General features: G+C 41.0%; 1 long non-coding RNA gene across 1 annotated transcript; it reads right to left on the bottom strand.

Annotated features, from left to right (window-relative positions):
* Positions 1-9982: 9982 nt before the first annotated feature.
* LOC307005883 lies at positions 9983-15349 on the bottom strand. The gene is made up of 3 exons (XR_013799350.1): positions 15261-15349; positions 14718-14819; positions 9983-10156 (listed from the first exon to the last, which is right to left on the bottom strand). It is a non-coding gene; the product is annotated as an uncharacterized lncRNA (long non-coding RNA).
* Between the last annotated feature and the right edge of the window lie 1228 nt (positions 15350-16577).

Genomic DNA, 16577 nt, shown 5'->3' with positions numbered 1-16577 from the left:
GTAACTTAGGGGGGCGGGGCTTAGCCAAAGGTGAATTCATGTTTGAGCTCTAAGACTATGGGCCCTATTTTAACGATCTGAAACGCAAGTGTCAAATCGCAAGTAACTTTGTGGGCGGATCCCGGCGCTGTTGCTATTTTCCCGGCGGGATAAATGCCTCTTGCGCCTGGCGCAAATCTAAAAGGGGTTGGTCTGAAGTAGCTTCATTATTCATAGGTGTGGTTTGGGCGTAACGTGAAATAAACCAATCAGAGCGTCCTCTCACATTCCCTTTAAGAGCAGGCGCGCTTGTTCCATGGCGGATTGCTATTATAACGGCGGATTTGCCAGCGCACGCCAGGAGCGGTTCACAGCCGAGGAGACCGACGTTCTCGTCAGGGCCGTAAAACACAGAGAAGTGACATTGGGGATGATGGGAGAAACCCACCCAAATTAGCTTCGGTTAAACAGGCGTATAATTTGGGTAAATGTGTAGCCTAATCTAGATTTTTTTTTTTTTTTTTATCTAGATAGATCTTTTCCACATCTTCACGGACACAACAATGATTTCCCTCGTGTGTTAATATTTTTCCTTGTAATAATGTATGATTTGCAAAAATGAAAACTGCTGCGTCTGTTTATATTAGAGAATCAAAGTGGATTTGCGTTAACATGCTACATTATGGCCAAGCACGCGCCCTTAAAATACCATATCACTAACGTGCAACGCGCCACTGTCTTTAGACTGTTTTTTTCCTGGTCAGTGGCGCAATTGCTTTCTAAAACTGGAAAACAGCACCAGGGAACTTTTGAGCCGGAACACGCCTCCTCTTTGCGCTGAACCGCCCCTGCGAGCGCAAGTTCATTCCCTAATTTACCGACGTGCGTCTGTGGAGGGAAAAGTACAAAAATTGTACAAAGTCAATTGCGCTGAGTGCAAGATAGGGCCCTATGTGCCATATTACTAGAAAGAAGAGCAGCACCATCCCAGGAGGGAGGAATACCATCTTTTTTTTCTACTGGTCAGGTCTGCCCCAAAAACTTTTCCAATTGTCTATGAATTCTATATTATTTATATTAAACCACTTAGTCAGCCATTATCTTCAATGATGTTCAACACGCATACCTCAGAAATACTGTTAAAATCTCCGAAAATTTAGATTAGGGTTTCATGACCCTTTAAAGGTATTGTTTGCTTGGGTCTGTTTTTATCACCACAAATTAAATATCCAATTTGTCGAGTAATTGTCAAAATAATTGACCGATTTAATTTATTTCAATTTTGCTGTGTTTTGTACAGCCATACAATATTTTATTTTCTTAATTTGATGGATCAAGGAAAGTTCTGTGGCAAACATGTTGAATTTAATCTGATTTGATTTAAAATGTTTATCATGCTTCCTAGAATTTCAGCATTAAAAGGTTGCAAAGGAAATGTTTGGCTACAGCTATTATTGTCATGATCTGGGTGCTTTCTCTCACTCTATCACACACACACACACATTCACACGCTGTCAATTAACGCTCATTAACATACTCACACTCAGACCCATTCACGCACACACCTCTTCAATCTACTTTCATGTCTTTCAGCTGATGCTCTTTACCATTCTTAGCCTGTTACTCTCATCACCTGTCCCTCCTTTCTTACTGATTGCTTCCCTATATCCTGGCTCTTCTTTCTATCAGACCTCGCTTGAGTATTGCATTTGCTATTGTGAACAGTATTGTGTCTGATTCTATTTTGTCCTGTCTCAGTCCTGTCGCGTGGACCCGTGCGTGTCGGTTCCGAACCCTGCCCAGAGAATCGCTGTCTGCCTCGTCTGCCTCCCGGACGCTATCACTCTCGGAGAATTCAGCCATGCAGCTCCAGCCTAACAGATCTCTGTTCACCTGTTTTGCTATACGCACTTCCCTGAGTTTCTAACTACCTCGGGTAGATTTTTGTTTCTTTTGAGGCTGCATCTGTTTTGTCAAAACTTATCAAACACTAATTAAAGTGACTGTTTCTCCAAACCTGCTGTGTTGTCCGCTTACCATCATGACAGAATACTCAAGCCAGCCATCGGACCCAGCAGCGGAGGACCAGGGTACGGTCAGCGGTCGAGCTCCAGGGTGATATGTTGGGGAGACATGAACAGGAACTCTCCGCGGCTCGACATGCCGTCGACACGCTGGCAACCCAGGTTAATGACCTCACTCAGCAGCTTCATCAGCTCCGCTACAATCCACCTGTTTCTCCGGGCTTGCCAAACGCGCTTGAGCCGCGCATCAATAATCCGCCAAACTACACTGGTGAGCCAACCCAATGCAGAGCTTTCCTAACACAGTGGGAGGTTGTGTTTTCTCTCCAGCCCACCACCTATGCCAGAGACCGGTCCCGCGTAGCCTACGTCATATCTCTTCTGTCCGGTAGAGCATGCGAGTGGGCCACGGCGGCCTGGGACGCTGAGGCAGAATGTGTCGAACGTTTCCAGCTGTTCAAAGAGGAGATGATAAGAGTCTTCGATCGCTCAGTCTACGGGGAGGAGGCTGCTCGGGTGCTGTCTACGCTTCGGCAGGGTAGACGCTCGGTGGCGGACTTTTCCATTGAGTTCCAAACCCTTGCCACCACTTGCGGATGGAATGAGTCCGCTTTGCTCTCTCGTTTCCTCGAGGGTCTCAACGCTCAAGTCAAGGATGAGGTGTTGGCTTGAGAGGTACCCAGCCGCCTGGATGCGCTGATCGAACTGGCCATTCGCATCGAGAAGCGTTTCGAGTTACGACGCAGAGCCCGAGGCATAGAATCTTCTCTTCTGGCTTCGACGACTCCCGCCGTCCATTCCATCGTGGAGGACGAAACAGAGCCCATGCAGGTGGGAAATATTCGCATTTCTCCTAAGGAGAGGGAGCGAAGGATCATCCACCGTCTTTGTCTCTACTGTGCTTCGGCTACACACTTTGCCTCTTCGTGCCCGTTAAAAGCCTCCACTCGCCGGTAAAGGGAGGGCTACTGGCGAGCGCGACTTCTCTGGACTCTCCACCACATTCCTACACCACCTTTGATGTTCACCTGCGATGGCCGGGGTTTTCTGCCACCTGTAAGGCCCTCATTGACTCTGGTGCAGATGGATGTTTTCTCGATGAGACTTGGGCGCGCGCTCAGGGTATCCCGCTCAGAGAGCTTGATGGAGCCACGCCCCTATTCGCGCTTGATGGAAGTTCCCTTCCTAGAGTAAGACGAGAGACTCTCCCATTGACACTCACGGTTTCTGGTAACCACCGTGAGACCATGTCTTTTCTTATTTTTAATTCTCCCTTTCATCCTGTTGTTTTAGGCCATCCGTGGCTTATTAAGCATAATCCTCAGATTAATTGGTGTAAGGATTCTGTTGTTTCGTGGAATGTCTCGTGTCATGTTAACTGTTTAACTTCTGCCCCACCTTCTGTCTCTGTTATTCCCCGGGGATTTGAGGAGCCCGGGGATTTGTCCGGGGTTCCGGAGGAATACCAGGATCTCGGGATGGTGTTCAGCCGTGCACGTGCCGCCTCTCTTCCCCCTCATCGGCCCTATGATTGCGCTATTGACCTCGTCCCCGGTAGCACTCCTCCTCGCGGACGGTTATATTCTTTATCTGCGCCCGAGCGTGAAGCTCTTGAGAGTTATCTGAGTGTCTAGACACAGGTACTATCGTTCCTTCGACGTCACCGGCGGGGGCGGGGTTTTTCTTCGTTAAGAAGAAGGATGGGTCCTTGCGTCCTTGCATAGATTATCGAGGGCTGAATGATATAACCATTAAGAACCGTTATCCCCTACCACTTATGTCTTCAGCTTTCGAGCTCTTGCAGGGCGCAAGGATCTTTACCAAACTCGATCTCCACAACGCCTATCATTTAATCCACATCAAGGAGGGGGATGAATGGAAGACGGCGTTTATCACCCCCCTGGGGCACTTCGAATATCGGGTTCTACCATTCGGTCTGGTCAACGCTCCCGCCGTCTTCCAAGCGTTGGTCAACGACGTTCTTAGGGATATGCTTAACGTTTTCGTCTTTGTGTATTTAGACGACATACTCATCTTTTCCCCCTCCATCGAGATTCACGTTCAGCACGTTCGGCGGGTTTTGCAGCGTCTGTTGGATAATAAGCTCTTTGTGAAGGCTGAGAAGTGCAAGTTTCACGCTAACTATATTTCCTTTTTGGGTTCGGTTATCTCTGCCGAAGGGGTTAGCATGGATCTGGACAAGGTCAGGGCTTTCACTGAGTGGCCCGTACCTGATTCCCGAGTTGCACTTCAACGTTTCCTTGGGTTTGCTAATTTTTACAGACGCTTCATTCACAATTATAGCCAGATCGTGGCTCCCTTGACTTCGTTAACCTCTTCTAGGACCCGGTTTGTGTGGTCTAGTTCGGCTCAGGATGCGTTCGATCGTCTGAAGTCTCTGTTCACATCCGCGCCCATTCTACTTTACCCCGACGTTTCAAAACAATTCATTGTTGAGGTGGATGCTTCCGAGGTGGGGGTCGGGGCCATCCTCTCTCAACGCTTGACCGTGGATGGTAAAGTACATCCTTGCGCGTTTTTCTCACACAAGTTGTCGCCGTCCGAGCGCAACTATGATGTGGGAAACCGCAAATTGCTCGCTGTGCGTCTCGCTCTCGAGGAATGGCGTCAGTGGTTGGAGGGGTCTTCGGTTCCGTTTGTCGTTTGGACGGACCATCGTAACCTTGAATATATTCGTTCGGCCAAACGTCTGAACGCTAGACAAGCTCGGTGGGCGCTATTCTTTACACGGTTTGATTTTTCCATCTCGTTTCGTTCGGGTACTAAGAATGTTAAGCCTGACGCCCTTTCACGACTTTACGACCCCACTGTTGAGACCATTTCCGACGTTCCTATTGTCCCAGTGCAACGCGTGTTAGGCGCCGCCGTTTGGGGTATCGAGAGGCTTGTCAAGCGCGCATTGACTCAGGTTGTCACGCCTCGTTCGTGCCCCCGTAACCGCTTGTTTGTACCTATCTCGGCGCGCCGTGCGGTGTTGCAGTGGGCCCATTCGTCCAAATTCGCTGCCCATCCCGGCGTTAGGGGCACGTTAGCCTCCGTTTGTCAGCGGTTTTGGTGGCCCACTTGCGAGAAGGATGCGCGGCGCTTTATTGCAGCATGCACGGACTGCGCTCAGACCAAGTTGAGTAACACCCCCCCAGCCGGTCTTCTGAGACCCTTACCTATTCCGTCTAGACCATGGTCGCACATCGCACTTGATTTTATTACGGGTATTCCCGCGTCTTTAGGTAATACGGTTATTTTGACCATCATAGACCGTTTTTCTAAGACCGCACACTTCGTCCCGCTTCCCAAGTTACCTTCTGCTAAGGAGACCGCCCAGTTATTGGTAGAACACGTTTTTAGACTTCACGGTCTCCCCTCCGATGTCGTTTCTGACAGAGGTCCCCAATTCACTGCGTTATTCTGGAAGGAGTTTTGTAGGTCTATTGGGGCTTCTGTCAGTCTCTCGTCGGGTTTTCACCCCCAAACTAATGGGCAGGCAGAGCGCCAATCAATCTATTGGTCGTATTTTGCGGGCTTTGGCGTTTCGGAATCCTGCGTCCTGGGCCGAATACGCTCATAATTCCCTGCCTACGTCCGCTACGGGGCTATCTCCATTTCAGGCCAGCCTAGGTTACCAGCCTCCTCTTTTTCCCTCCCAGGAGGTGGACTCTAGGGTGCCGTCCGTGCAGGAGTTCGTTCGTCGTTGTAAAGGCACATGGTTAGGGGTAAGGTCCTCGCTCTGTCGTTCCCGGAGACAGACTTGTAGAGCAGCCAATCGCCGCCGCATTAAGAGCCCTAAGTATCGTTGCGGACAGAGGGTCTGGTTGTCATCGGCCGACCTTCCCCTTCAGTCCGCGTCCCGTAAACTCGCTCCTCGTTTTATTGGGCCTTTCCGCATCTATAGGGTTCTTAGTCCTGTCACGGTCCAGCTAAAACTTCCTCAGTACCTACGTCGCATACACCCGGTGTTTCACGTTTCACGAATTAAACCCGCCGTTCGTTCTCCCCCGCTCGTTACCACATCTCCGGTGCGCGTCGAGGGAACACCTATTTATACGGTTCGCAAATTGCTGGACGTTCGACGCCGGGGACGAGGTCGGCAGTTCTTAGTGGACTGGGAGGGTTATGGCCCTGAGGAGAGGAGCTGGATACCGTCCCGGGATATCCTGGATCAGTCACTCATTGATGACTTCCTCCGGTCCCGCCAGTCCTCCTCCTCTATTGCGCCAGGAGGCGCTGTTGAGGGGGGGGGGGGGGGGCACTGTCATGATCTGGGTGCTTTCTCTCACTCTTTCACACACACACACACACATTCACACGCTGTCAATTAACGCCCATTCACATACTCACACTCAGACCCATTTACGCACACACACTGTAAAAAATGATTTGTTAGTTTGACTCAAAAAAGTAAGTTACCTGGTTGCCTTAAAATTTTGAGTTCATTGAAACTAAAAATGTGAGTTTTTACAACAAGTGATTTTGTTGTATCAACTATTATTTTGTTATTTCAATCAAAGATTATTTTTTAACTTAACGTTGTTTTGTTGTCATAACTTAAGATTACATATTATATCAACTTATTCAAGCAATCAAAGGAATTAAGTTAACTTACAAATGTAAGTTCACTCAACTTAACCTTAACTACATATAGTTTGTTGTAACAATTAACTGAAAAGTTTACACGGTTGCCTTAAAATTATGAGTTAAATCAACTACATATAGTTTGTTGTAACAATTAACTGAAAAGTTTACACGGTTGCCTTAAAATTATGAGTTAAATCAACTACATATAGTTTGTTGTAACAATTAACTAAAAAGTTTACACGGTTGCCTTAAAATTATGAGTTAAATCAACTACATATAGTTTGTTGTAACAATTAACTGAAAAGTTTACACGGTTGCCTTAAAATTATGAGTTAAATCAACTTCAACACAACTTAACATGACAAATACTTTTTTGTTAAAACGAATTCTGGAATAACAGCACAAATAAACCATAACTTTAACATTTATTATAACATTCACACAAATATGAATTCATTGAATTGTCTGACAAGTATATTTTAGTATAAATGAGTATGATAGAATTAACTGCTGCTTCAATAAAAACATTAAAACACATTAAAGCAGCAGGACACAAGCTGTTGCTAAATGTCAAGCATGTGTGAGAATAAACAAATGCCAGTGTAATGACATTAACATCAGCTTGAATTAAGTGCAATAGAATAAATAAAAATAAAAAAACATTTAATGAACATGACATGAAAATTTCATTTTTCAAATTTAAAAAATCCTTTGCTCAAAACAATATTTTGTCTGTTCAATAAAACAAAACAAGTATTGAGTATGCGAGTATGTACAACCTCATAAAGTGAATGAAATAAGAAAACTGTTGACAAGATAACCACAAAATATCAGGCCAGTGAGGCCACATTTCATAACAAATCTCAACAAATATTAAAAAGCATTTCTCAAACAGCATTAAAAGGGTTAGTTCACCCAAAAATTAAAATTGTCATTACTCACCCTCATGTTGTTCCAAACCTGTAAGACATTTATTCGTCTTTGGAACACAAATTAAGATATTTTTAATAAAATCTGAGAGCTTTTTGTCAATCCATTGACAGTCTATGCAACTACCACTGTCAAGCCCCAGAAAGGTAATAAAGACATCATTGAAGTAATCCATGTGACTCCAGTGGATTAACCTCAAGTTTATGAAGTGACGCGAGTGCTTTGTTTGCTCAAAAAAATATATATATTTACAAAATATTAATCTATCAATCTCCAACGCACGTTCAAGTTTTTTTTGTGCAAACAAAGCACTCGCGTCACTTCATAAACTTGAGGTTAATCCACTGGAGTCACATGGATTACTTCAATGATGTCTTTATTACCTTTCTGGGGCTTGACAGTGGTAGTTGCATAAACTGTCAATGGATTGACAAAAAGCTCTCAGATTTCATTAAAAATATCTTAATTTGTGTTCCAAAGACAAATGAATGTCTTTCAGGTTTGGAACGACATGAGGGTGAGTAATGACAATTTTAATTTTTGGGTGAAATAACCCTTTAAAACTAACCCTGCGAAGCAGGTTTCTTCATCTATTCCAGATTTTTAAAGGCTTATACCAATTTATAACATTTTATAATGAAAGGGTTAGTTCACCCAAAAATGAAAATTCTGTCAGTAATTACTCACCATCATGTTGTTCCAACCCCGTAAGACTTTCGTTCATCTTCGGAACACAAATTAAGATATGTTTGATTAAATCTGAGAGCTGTCTCACTCCTCCATAGGCTTCTTAAGGGATTTAAACTTGCCAGCCCATAAAGTTATTAAAAACATCATTAAAATAGTCCAAGTGGCTCAACCATATGTTTATCAAGCGACGAGAATACTTTTTGTGCGCAAAAATAGGGATGGGCATTTTTGTCATTTTCTCATTTCGATCATCAACAGGTCTCAAAAACGAGTAATTAGGGGGGCGGGGCTTGTGCGGGGGGCATGGTGTGTCCGTCATGAAAATGTTAGGAAATGTTACATGTAAGACTGTTACGATAATTAATGTTGACAAATAAAAATATGACATTAAACATGAAAACATGAACGTATGACTAGAAAAAATAACACTATGATGCATCAATGTTTTCGAAAAAGAAACATCTAAAAGGAATCTAAAGTTGTAATGTTACGTTTATGTTCTGTATCTAGGATATCTGATTATTAATCTCATAGGTTGTCGTAGAACGTGCTTCAGTTTACTAGAGATAATTTACTCTTTAGCTTTACCTCAAGCAGCTATTCCTTTTAGATGTTTCTTTTTCGAAAACATTGATGCATCATAGTGTTATTTTTTCTAGTCATACGTTCATGTTTTCATGTTTAATGTCATATTTTTATTTGTCAACATTAATTATCGTAACAGTCTTACATGTAACATTTCCTAACATTTTCATGACGGACACACCATGCCCCCCCCGCACAAGCCCCGCCCCCCTAATTACTCGTTTTTGAGACCTGTTGATGATCGAAATGAGAAAATGACAAAAATGCCCATCCCTATTTTTGCGCACAAAAAGTATTCTCGTCGCTTGATAAACATATGGTTGAGCCACTTGGACTATTTTAATGATGTTTTTAATAACTTTCTGGGCTGGCAAGTTTCAATCCCTTAAGAAGCCTATGGAGGAGTGAGACAGCTCTCAGATTTAATCAAACATATCTTAATTTGTGTTCCGAAGATGAACGAAAGTCTTACGGGGTTGGAACAACATGATGGTGAGTAATTACTGACAGAATTTTCATTTTTGGGTGAACTAACCCTTTCATTATAAAATGTTATAAATTGGTATAAGCCTTTAAAAATCTGGAATAGATGAAGAAACCTGCTTCGCAGGGTTAGTTTTAAAGGGTTATTTCACCCAAAAATTAAAATTGTCATTACTCACCCTCATGTCGTTCCAAACCTGAAAGACATTCATTTGTCTTTGGAACACAAATTAAGATATTTTTAATGAAATCTGAGAGCTTTTTGTCAATCCATTGACAGTTTATGCAACTACCACTTTCAAGCCCCAGAAAGGTAATAAAGACATCATTGAAGTAATCCATGTGACTCCAGTGAATTAACCTCAAGTTTATGAAGTGACGCGAGTGCTTTGTTTGCACAAAAAAAACTTGAACGTGCGTTGGAGATTGATAGATTAATATTTTGTAAATATATATTTTTTTTTTAAACAAAGCACTCGCGTCACTTCATAAACTTGAGGTTAATCCACTGGAGTCACATGGATTACTTCAATGATGTCTTTATTACCTTTCTGGGGCTTGACAGTGGTAGTTGACAGATTTCATTAAAAATATCTTAATTTGTGTTCCAAAGTCTTTCAGGTTTGGAACGACATGAGGGTGAGTAATGACAATTTTAATTTTTGGGTAAACTAACCCTTTTACTGCTGTTTGAGAAATATTCTCCTTTAAAATCCTTTTTAATATTATTTTAAGCCATCAAGCACAATGTCCTCCTCTAACACCACAGCCACATCAATTATTTCCTTTGGGAGGAGGTTTGCAGTGTTCTCCTCTGTGACCACCAAGAGTCCAACATTCATCCCCTTCACCACCTCTTCCTCATCAGTTGGCTAATAAGAGAAAAAGGAAATTATTATGAATCACAAAATTACAAATTTACAAAGCATTTGTAGGTAACAATGAATGAGTGTTAAAGGAACACTCCACTTTTTTTGAAATAGGGTCATTTTCCAACTCCCCTAGAGTTAAACAGTTTTACCGTTTTCGAATCCATTCAGACGATCTCCAGGTCTGGCATTATCACTTTTAGCATAGCTTAGCATAGATCATTGATTCTGATTAGACCGTTAGCATCTCTCTCAAAAAAATTACCAAAGAGTTTTGATATTTTTCTTATTTAAAGGGATAGTTCACTTTGAAATTAATTTTTGATATGTTTTAGCTTACCTCAAGGGCATCCAAGATGTAGGTGTCTTTGTTTCCACAGTATTTTCAATTTTGATATTTTTAGGTCAAACCGTTCTTGTCTGTCAGTCATATAATGCAGGTCTATGGGGTCCACCTCAAAGAGCATGCACAGAGAAGTCCAAATTAAACATGACTTAATGACTCGTAAATGTAAGTACACATTGATGGCCTAAGACACGAAACGAGCCGTTTGTGTGAGAAAACTAACAGTATTTATATCGTTTTTACCTCTTGTAATCACAGTCACGTCCTTCTGTGTGACGTGTACGCAAACTGATGCATAGATATATATACACTAGATGCCGCATTAAAGACATTCGTTCAAATGAACTGCCGTAGCCAAGGCGGCATCTAGTGTAAACATCTATGCACCAGTCTGCGCACACGTCACACACCAGGATGCACTCGCGCCCTCAGATCACTTTGGACGTGGCTGTGTTACAAGAGGTAAAAACGATATAAATACTGTTAGTTTTCTCACACAAACGGCTCGTTTCGTGTCTTAGGCCATCAATGTGTACTTACATTTACGAGTCATTAAATCATGTTTAATTTGGACTTCTCTGTGCATGCTCTTTGAGGTGGACCCCATAGACCTGCATGATATGACTGTCAGACAACAACGGTTTGACCTAAAAATATCAAAATTGAAAATACTGTGGAAACAAAGACATTTTTAAAGACATATAAAAATGCCCTTGAGGTAAGCTAAAACATATCAAAAATTTATTTCAAAGTGAACTATCCCTTTAAACCTTGACTCTTCTGTAGTTACATCGTGTACTAAGACCGACGGAAAATGAAAAGTTGCAAATGAAGAGTATAGTTCCTAGCCATAACGGCCTAGAAAATCGCAACTTTTCATTTTCCATCGGAAAATGAACACATTTTCATTAATAAAAATTCAATAATCTATATTCACCTTTCATAGTTCACTTCCAAAATATTCAAACTGTTTAAAAATACAACCTATAATATTCAACAGGCAATTTTCAGTCCATTTTATTTCGTTTTACAAATTCACTTCCACAAATTCGACAGTAAATTCAACATTGACATCCAGGAACTGCAGGAAAAAGCAGTATATTACCAAGCATAATCTCCATCTGCTGTTAATCAACCTCACCAGCAGGGGGCGCAAGCGTGTGTTGTTGACGAAGACCAGAGCAACAGTTAGAGCAAGCCATTCATTCATAAAAACTGATTTATAGAAATGTAAGTGTATTTGTGATTATTATGAGGGCTGTTTTTATGTTTAATTCAGTGTCTTCTCGGCCCCTGTGTAGCCTACATGCATCTTTCTCTACGTGAACGAGATTATAATGTTATTCCCCGATGCTGATGTACAGAACGAATGTTACATTTGAGGTAGACATATATTTCTCTTGGTTGTTTAGTTGCCTTAACTTTATATCGCGGCGATGTGTTGCAGGCTACTGGGTTTCCCTCAATAATTCAGGATTGCTGGACATATAAAACGCTTAGCTTAAAGGACAATTCCGGTGCTAAATGAACCTAGTGGTAATTAACACATGGTTACCGAGTCGATGGTTCTCTGGGATGCGTTTTCATGATAATCGAATGTAAATAGTTTTATCTCTAAAAACAGATTAGCTTATAATGCTAGTATATGGGGCATCGAATATAAGTAAAAAGAAGTCGCTAGTTAATACCACTAACAAGGCTCAAAATAGCCTCACACTAACACGGTAGCATAATGAGGGTCCCTACATGCAAACCGAAGCATTTAGAACTTTGTAAGTGTACAGACAGTTTAATAAGAAGATACTTTATGAAGACAGTACACGTCGCGTATACAGGCAGGAGCCATCTTTGGAAAACAGTCTCGACCAGTTGAGCCACGAACGGCGTGCTACGTGAGCTGAACTGTGACTTAAACCTATCGACTAGCACGACGTTCGTGGCTTGACTGGTCGAGACTGTTTTCCAAAGATGGCTCCTGCCTGTATACACGTAATATACTGTCTTTATAAAGTATCTTCTTATTAAACTGTCTGTACACTTACAAAGTTCTCAATGCTTCGGTTTGCATGTAGGGACCCTCATTATGCTACCGTGTTAGTGAGAGGCTATTTTGAGCCTTGTTAGTGGTATTAACTAGCGACTTCTTTTTACTTATATTCGATGCCCCATATACTAGCGTTATAAGCTAATCTGTTTTTAGAGATAAAACTCTTTACATTCGATTATCATGAAAACACATCCCAGAGAACGATCGACTCGGTAACCATGTGTTAATTACCCCTAGGTTAATTTTTTCGCCGGAATTGTCCTTTAATAGACGAATACAGTGATATAAAAGTCCAAACTCGCACCTTATTGAGAAGGCTGTATTATTTGGCTACAGGCAAGCAGAGTCAGAATATGCACAAAATTTCACACCAAGTGTTTCCCAGTGATATACTGGTTATAAAGTTGGCTTGACGTTGGACATTCGCGCATTTAGGGGCCGTCTCTAAAGTTACACGACATCGGTATACACGTTTCTAACTTCAATAGCATTGGAAGAGAATGACTTACAGTCATAAACCAACTCTAAAGTGTTCATGTAGGTGTCAAGCATGATGTACACCTTTTTCATTTATTTATATTTATTAAAATAAATAGAAGTTTGCTATTGAAGTTAGAAACGTGTATACCAATACATAACTTACGTACGTAACTTTAGAGACGGTCCCTAAATGTGCGAATGTCCAACGTCAAGCCAACTTATAACCAGTATATCACTGGGAAACGCTTAGCGTGAAACTTTTCGTGTTAAGTTCATATTCTGAGTCTGTTTGCCTGTAGCCATATAGTACAGCCTTCTCAATAAAGTGCGAGTTTGGTCTTTTATATCACTGTATTAGTCCATTAAGCTAAGCGTTTTATATGTCCAGCAATCCTGAATTATTGAGGGAAACCCAGTAGCCTGCAACACATCGCCACGATATAAAGTTAAGGCAACTAAACAACCAAGAGAAATAATGTCTACCTCAAATGTAACATTCGTTCTGTACATCAGCATCGGGGAATAACATTATAATCTCGTTCACGTAGAGAAAGATGCATGTAGGCTACACAGGGACCGTAAAGACACTGAATTAAACATAAAAACAGTCCTCATAACAATCACAAATACACTTACATTTCTATAAATCAGTTTTTATGAATGAATGGCTTGCTCTAACTGTTGCTCTGGTCTTCGTCAACAACACACGCTTGCGCCCCCTGCTGGTGAGGTTGATTAACAGCAGATGGAGATTATGCTCGGTAATCTACTGCTTTTTCCTGCAGTTCCTGGATGTCAATGTTGAATTTACTGTCGAATTTGAACCACTGAATTTGTGGAAGCGAATTTGTAAATAAAGTGGACCAAAAATTGCCTGTTGAATATTATAGGTTGTATTTTTAAACAGTTTGAATATTTTGGAAGTGAAATATAAAAGGTGAATATGGATTATTATTATTATTATTTAATTTGTATTAATGAAAATGTGTTTGAAATGAAATATTCACAGCTTAAATATACAACCATGTTGAATTTCAGCCCATAAAAATGCAATGCATTAAAATGCAAGTATGGTTAATGCAATGCATTTTTTTTTTTCCAAGTAGTGCAATTCAACAGGCTTTTTTATTTCAAAAACATTTGCCATTATTTTACTTCCATACGACTCGCTTCTGCTTCGTTCATGGTTTTGGAGTAGGCGTGGGTTTGGACATGATTTGCAAGGAGGGGGGATCTATGTTTTCAAAGCTAGCAGGCTAAAGTTAGCATTTCCCAGATGACCTATTCTACCTTTAACTTATATTATTTAACTGTACAGTTGTGGAGTAAAATTCACTTTAAATAAGATCCCCATTACTCATTTTCATTCATGCAAATAACATGGACTATTTCTGCCACCTGGTGGAAAACAAACACTTACAATTATATGAATTTTCTGCTCTTGGCTCATTTACCATTCATTGCTTTTGGATTTACTATAAAATTACTATGATAACAAACTGTAGCACTTTTACTGTACTGAAGTATAGCAAGTATAACGTTAGTAAAGTCTCATGCCATTTAGATGAAGCGATTTTTTTTTTTTTAACAATACCAGACCTCGACAGCCTAGAAGGGTAATAACTTATTTAATCTTAGACTAAACCAGTTGAGACAGAGACATATTGAATTTTAAAATGAACGTTACTTACCATAAACAGCCCAGCTGTGAAGAAAATGGCGTCTTCCCGTTCTGGTGTGATCCAAGTTAACTGTTACGTCGTGTGGCAACCATGTCCATAAGCTTAACAAGTCTGAAATATCACAAAAAAAAGATTAATTTGAACACTTATTGCTTCAGAAGCATAAGTATAACAGTAACGTTACAATCTCTATAAGGCGACTTATTGCCGTTCAACCTGAATGCATTATTAACGTTAGCTGCTATTACTTTAAAACGGGCAATAACGTTACGCATTCGTGTTTAATCACGGGGAAAATGAAAAATGACTAAAATATTATTATTTATCGGGATTATTTGAAGGTTGAAACGCTTCACTAACAGCCTTACTAAACTGTAACGTTAAAGATGACATAAGAAACACTATTTTACCTCAATGGAAACTTCTGGAATTTCTGAGGGGAAATTATTACTTATAGATTAATTTAAACCATCTTCTGATTTTCTAGGAAATAAATTTAATTACCCTTAGACAAAAACAGCCTATAAGACATTGAATTTAAAAATTACTTACCATAAACCGTCTTTCCGTGCTTCTGAAGAGGCTGAGAAGAAAATCGCGCCTTCGCATTCAAGTGTCGTCTCTGTGTTGTTTACTCCCGGTCGTTCGGCGCATGCGCAGGGAAAATTAAGACTCAGAGGTCTTGTGAACTATCTCTATTATTATTATTAGTATTATTAGTAGAATCAACTAATGTTTTTATTTTATATCAGTGCATTGCCGTCAAGCCATTAGTTTAATCAACCTAAACTAAAAGTGTTTTGTTATCTGAACAACCTTAGTGAATCTAAGTTGATTTGACAAAAGAAAATTTGTTGTGTTAACAAATCATGGGAATAATTTTTTACAGTGCACCTCTTCAATCTACTTTCATGTCTTTCAGCTGATGCTCTTTACCATTCTTAGCCTGTTACTCTCATCACCTGTCCCTCCTTTCTTACTGATTGCTTCCCTATATCCTGGCTCTTCTTTCTATCAGACCTCGCTTGAGTATTGCATTTGCTATTGTGAACAGTATTGTGTCTGATTCTATTTTGTCCTGTCTCAGTCCTGTCGCGTGGACCCGTGCGTGTCGGTTCCGAACCCTGCCCAGAGAATCGCTGTCTGCCTCCCGGACGCTATCACTCTCGGAGAATTCAGCCACGCAGCTCCAGCCTAACAGACCTCTGTTCACCTGTTTTGCTATACGCACTTCCCTGAGTTTCTAACTACCTCGGGTACTTTTTTGTTTCTTTTGAGGCTGCATCTGTTTTGTCAAAACTTATCAAACACTAATTAAAGTGACTGTTTCTCCAAACCTGCTGTGTTGTCCGCTTACCATCATGACAATTATATACAGCTATTGTGTGAGTTCGACGCAGAAGTATAAATTGGGCTTTAGGCATAAGTTAAGTGCCCAGCCCATTGCTAATAATGAAACCCAGAAAAATTGTAAATTATCTGGATATCACGAACCAGATCTCAATTAGCTCAATTAGATAAATTGCCACAACGGCATTTAATGGTGATTTTGTTGGATAATTTCGAATCCCAAACCAATGAGGATTTTGATACCTTTTTTTGTTGAACATTTTAGTGTTACTTGTTATGAAATCATTTATTTTTGCTTTTACAACAATGATACCAAAATCACTTAGTTTGAAAGTGTAAAGCCCAATTCATACTTCTGCGTCAAACTTATGCTCTAGCTACATTGTAGGCTGTGTGTAGCACACGTAGCCTACGGCACATGCACCTCTCCAAAAATATAACAACGCGTCAATTCTACACGGACCGCAAGCGCTGTGATTGGTCTGCTAGAACCCCTCCCTCGGGTTTCACATGCTTCCC

The sequence above is a fragment of the Phoxinus phoxinus genome (assembly GCF_949152265.1).
Source record: "Phoxinus phoxinus genome assembly, chromosome: 10".
Taxonomy (NCBI): Eukaryota; Metazoa; Chordata; class Actinopteri; order Cypriniformes; family Leuciscidae; genus Phoxinus; species Phoxinus phoxinus.
Note: the sequence above shows the minus strand (reverse complement) of the source record. Positions and strands in the feature narration are given on the sequence as shown.